The sequence below is a fragment of the Mixophyes fleayi genome, chromosome 11 (assembly GCF_038048845.1).
Source record: "Mixophyes fleayi isolate aMixFle1 chromosome 11, aMixFle1.hap1, whole genome shotgun sequence".
Classification (NCBI taxonomy): Eukaryota; Metazoa; Chordata; class Amphibia; order Anura; family Limnodynastidae; genus Mixophyes; species Mixophyes fleayi.
In genome coordinates this window covers 76941238-76947237 of record NC_134412.1, presented here as the reverse complement: position 1 = coordinate 76947237, position 6000 = coordinate 76941238, and positions in this window count along the sequence as shown.

Below are 6000 nucleotides of genomic sequence, written 5' to 3'. Positions count from 1 at the left end.
CATGGAAGGACCCCAGAGGGGTGCCCTCTGGCTGCCTGTCTGCATTGTGTACTTCAGTCATTAATATCTATGCTGACATTTCTCATTTACATTATTACATACTATTCCTCATTAAATAAACACATAAAGCTTACTTGAATATGTGTAAAAGTTTTTGCATTTCATGCAGGCAGAGTTATGTGGACTCTCAGCCTCACTGGAAAGATAGTGATTTCAGGGGCTTTTATAGCAAATGTCGCGATATCATGACAATTGATAGCAGGTAGAGGGTGACATTGTATTTCATTGGTGAGAATCGGTTTGTGTAGTCAAGATTGCCTTTAAAGGCAGTATTTATCTTCTTTTGTTGTCTATTTGCTGTACTAATCATAAATTAATATCATATCTGCTTTTCTGGTTAGCATTTTAAAAGGAGTACAGATGATAGTAACACATTATCATCATCATTTATTTATATAGCGCCACTAATTCCGCAGAGCTGTACAGAGAACTCACTCACATCAGTCCCTGCCCCATTGGAGCTTACAGTCTAAATTCCCTAACACACCAATTTTTTGATAGCGACCAATTAACCTACCAGTATGTTTTTGGAGTGTGGGGGGAAACCAGAGCACCAGGAGGAAACAGATGCAAACACGGGGAGAGCATACAAACTACACATATATCACATCAAACTCATGACCCCAGTGCTGTAAGGAAGAAGTGCTAATCACTAAGCCACCATGCTGCCCACATCTTGCTATTTAACATATCAATTATAAGATTAATTTATAATAATTTCAAATGTATATTAATTTTAGTTTTTTTTTGTATGAGACACATCACTGTGAAAGAGGTTGTCCCATTATGGTGAATAACTATTCGCTTATATTGTTCCCTGGAGGAATTGAGATGACATATCTGGTGTTGACAGTGTGTGGTTTTACAAATGAACCATCATTGTAAATTATTATTTGAACAAACGGTTAATTAATTAAAGCATTGCCGTGTTAAAAATGTATGTAGAAATATATTCATCTTTTCCAGACTGTTCCGGAAATCTTGTTTCAATCGAGTGGTATAGTTCTCTTGGGTTTTTTTTCCCATTGATCTTCCTAGATCCATAGCCTTAGCTGATAGAATGCATCTACATTAATGAGGGAATCTACTGGCTAATATATGACGTGTGTTTTAAGGGGCACAGGCTGCTATGTTATATTTGTGAAGGCACGGGTTTTTATATTATATTTGTGGAGGTGAAAAAGTTTATCGGATGGAACATCTCGGACTGAGGCTACACCCTACGGAGCTGGAATGTAAATTCTTATATGCTCATAAGAGCTATTTTATTACAAGACAACTAAGGCTATAGCAAACATAGTGGTGAATTTCATTAGCTATGAAGTGCCTAACGGATGTTCCGGAGACATATCTCTGCTTAGTTTTGGGGTGCGAGGAAAAATGAGTGGAGATTTCTGGATGCATATGGATGTGTGGAAACAGAGCATAGAGATCTGGGGGTAAATGTATTAATGTCCGGATTCTTCAACTCCGGCGTGTTCAGCGTCTTCGGCGATTAAATTTAAAGCGGCGCTGCATTGTAAAGGGAAACTTCCCTTTACAATGCAGCGCCGCTTTAAATTTAATCGCCGAAGACACTGAACACGCCGGAGTTGAAGAATCCGGACATTAATACATTTACCCCCTGGTCATTTTAAAACTGACATATGTTTCACATGTAGAATGCTTAACATAAAAAATATATCTCTTTTTATGGATAACATTTTTAAAGGGAATCAAAATAATAATAATTTTGCTATTTTTAATATCAATTAGAATATTAATTTATGATATCAATATCAGTGTATATTAATTCATTAGATACCATCTTTTACTGTTGCCGCAATGCATCCTGGGTGCTGACTGCTAGGAGCCAGCGTGGGTGGACCAACCCAGTCCTCGCTATCCAAATAGCTGGGACACCTTTAATACAATCATTGCCTAGTAAATCCTTTTAATATCATTCGGAGTAGCCTGTATTCCATGGAGTCTAAGAGCTAGATTTACTAAAGCCACTGCACAATGCATGCTGTTTTCACCGCCAAACCGCTGGACTATACTACAGTTGGAGGCTGAAAACTCAAACCACTAGCTCTGTGTGGTAGTTTGAAAACACCTAGGGGTATATTTACTAAACTGCGGTTTTAAAAATGTGGAGATGTTGCCTATAGCAACCAATCAGATTCTAGTTATTTATTTAGCGCATTCTAAAAAAAAACAGCTAGAATCTGATTGGTTGCTATAGGCAACATCTCCACTTTTTCAAACCCGCAGTTTGGTAAATCTAGCCCCTAAACTGCCAGAAACAAAGGCAGGTTTCGTGTATACCTGCTTCTGATAGGCTAGATTGCTCAAGCTGCTTGCTGCATGATTTCTGAATTATGGGGGCAATCATTATTTATTGATTAAGGGGCCAAAATGCATTTATAATTAACTTATGGGGCAAATTTAATTTTTGATAATATTAAACGGCAAATGATATAATTAGTAATTAAATGTGCCCCATACGTTGATTATAAATTAATTTTATCCACTTATTAAATAATGATTGCCTCCATAATTCATCAATCAACAGTGCCTCCTCTTATGTTCTGAATGGCAAGATAGCTTCTCTGTCTTTTGTCTAAGATCAAGTGTAGAATCTGTTGGTATCAGGACATGTTGCATTTGGTCCTTTGTCCTGGCGGTCGGGAGCGGCGTTGAATGCTCGGGACAAGATGTGCCTTTGGTGAGGCGACCCCAGGGATGCCATTAATCACTATGGTGTAGTAGTACGTGCACATTCTGATCGCCTCCTTATGCCCTGGCCTTCCATCTGGGTGGGAGAGTTTTTATATTAGCCCAGCCATTAGGTTGGGGCTATATCCACTCGGTACTAATTTATTTTACTTCTTGTTTGTCGCCTTCAATTTTATAGGGGTGTGGTAAGCCCTTATGGGCTCTGTATTTCCCTGACGGGGAAGAAGAGGGGGTGGTGTGTCCCTGAGTTTCCCATCCCCCTGATAACCTCTGACGCCCTCCCTTTCCGGGGACGGGCACTTTTCCGAGCCCCGGGTGAAGTTTCGGTTGATCCCAGGGCAAAAGGACACCCCCTAGCTTTGTGGTGAAACAGGGTTTTAAGACCCACCGAAGGGACCTTTTGATGTTGGGTGTCAGAATAGAGGGGCCCTTCTTTTTTTGAGGAGGGCCTGAAGTTTGCCACAGTCTTGTGCACTTTTTTGGTTTTGCTCCCTTTCTTTTCTGCAGTGCGGACACAAAAGCTCCGATCCCCGCTTTCAACAACAAAAGGATGGCAACAGCATGCAGTTTGAGCATCTTGAATCTCACAGCCACTTTTTTTGTAGCGGTTTTTCCAGTAGTTTGACAAACTGCAGCTTAGTAAAACAGACGTTTTGTATTCATAACATGTTAACAATCTGAATGGTGATGTGTCATGTGGTGCTTTGTAAAATGGTACTTTAATAGTGGTTCTCCAGTGCTTTTAAAGGTTGAGAAACCGGTGGTTTCAAAACCTCAAAAAAAACAGCCAAAACCACCCTTTAGTAAGTTTAGTCCTAAAAATAATCTGCATATGAAAATATCTAGATATACAGTATATATATTAATTGGTAAATGTCATATAGTTATATAGTTAACGAGGCTGAAGTCCGTCAAGTTCAACCTTTCGAGCTGTGTTGGACTAATAAAGAATGTAAAAAAAAGGTTCCCTGTTTTCTTAAGCTGTTTTGTGTAAATACAGTCTGTTTTTGTTTTTTTAGATTGAGATAAAAAAATAATTTAAAATTATTATTATTATTATTATTTTTATTTTTCTACCAATACAAAGGATGATTTTTCCTTCAGAAACATAACCAGTTACAGAGTCTGATGTACATATTTTTCTCTCATTTCCAGTTAAACTGTTTTCTTTGTTAAAGTGACCATAAATCTGTTCTATGTATTCTTGAACATATTAAATTTCGCATTGGTCAGCTGTGCCTTGTATGTGTGATTCTGATCAGAATAACAATACCGCAGGTTCTAAGAGTCCAGTTACACTCACACAAATTGTAAATAATTTAGCCCATACTTGCCTACTCTCCCGGAGTTCCCGGGAGGCTCGTGAATTTCGGGGAGTCCTCACGGACCCCCGGAAGAGGGGGTCCGTGAGGGAAGATGAAGAGGGAAGATTTCGGCAAAGCTACCGCATTTGCCGAAATTCACGGCATTGAATGGAGGGGGGTCGGGGCTTAACCGCATCATTAGGCTCCACCCCCTCCATTCAATGCTGTGAATTTCGGCTTATTTTATTGGGGGCGGGGCTATGGTGACGCGTCAATGTCACCACGCACACTCCTACCCCACGTCACATGACTTCTCCCCCGGATCTCCCAATCTTAAAAGTTGGCATGTATGATTTAGCCTTGTTTTATTCATACCTACAAAATGAGCATATTTGATATGGAGATGGGTATTGGAAACATCTACTCTGCACAGAAATATACTGTAGGTTCTTATCTAAAAAATAGTATTATTTTATGGAAATTGAGAATTATTATAGACCTGGTTGCAATTGGTAAAGATTCAAGTAAAAAATTTCACACCTGCAGATAGTTTTAAATTTTTTCTTTCTACACGCCCTCTTCAAACTTTCTCTCTGTGCTTTTCAGACAGGTATTTGTATTAACAGACTTTACGTTTAATTTCCCTTTGATATGGCAAGGCTCTGCTTTCCTCTTTGTATTGAATAAAAATTAAACAAAGCAAAAGATCATGAGGGTATACAAAAACTAAAATATTATAGTCACCTGAAGGGGGACTACCACTGAAGCAGAGAAAAATATAATAGACGTACATGGATTTATTATTTATCTAAAACCAATAAGATCATAGTTATTGTACTCAAGCTCTGCAAAATTAGATATTCAACAATAAGTAATACTTTTCCTTTAACTACTTTGTAGCATAAACTCTTTACGCCGAGTCTGTTCCCGTGTATTGCATATCTTGGAACAACGACATCACGCAAGTGGACAGGAATGTCGAGGGCCTGAATGGAAAAGCCAGTGGGTAATAGAGAAAGCACGGATGTGGAAAAATAAAGGGTTACAGTGGAGGATTATGGGAAATCATTTCTCATTCATGCATAAATGTATGAGTGTGTAACCTACTGAATTATAAAAGCTGACAGAGATGCACAAATGCAGTGGCTGCCCCTAGTTAGAAGACCTTATGGCAGCAGTGTTGAGTATAAATGTCTGAATGTATTATTGTACTGATGCTTACAGATTACAGTATGTTTGCCGTGAATTCTACCAACAGATTCATTACAACAAACGCTGATGCCCTGGTGTGGTTGCTATTCCTCAATTTAAGCATTAGAAGCCAATCTACCTCTTAGCTGTGCAGTTTAACTTAACATTAATTATGTAACCAAATTAACATAAAATAGTTCAAGTTTATGTTCTTGATTATGCAACTTGTACCATTCGGAACCTCTGTAGTGAGCTGTAGAACATACCAACTAACATGCGCCAACTACCCATTTACAAATGCTGTATATGTAATGATGTATTTAGTAGAGCATCACATATTAAAGTACATATAATAACACCAAGCATTTGTATATGCTGTTAAGTGATCATTTTGCAATCAGGGCCTTATGTATTTTATCCATACTTGCCAACTCTCTCGGAATGTCCGGGCCCTAAGCAGGCAAGTCTCCCGCGTCCTGCAACTGCCTAGCCTAAATGATGTGATTCATGGTGAATCGCGTCATTTGGCCCCGCCCCCCTTGACAAAACGGCATTTCCGTTGCGGGGGCCAAAATGCCGCGTTTGGCCGCGCCCCCTCCCGCCCTCTAGTCACGCCCCTCTCCCGGACTACACTTGCCGAAAGTAGGCAAGTATGATTTTATCCTACGTAAAGTGTATCCTACGTTAAATGGCATATCATACAAATCAGGCCATAAGGCAGGAAAAT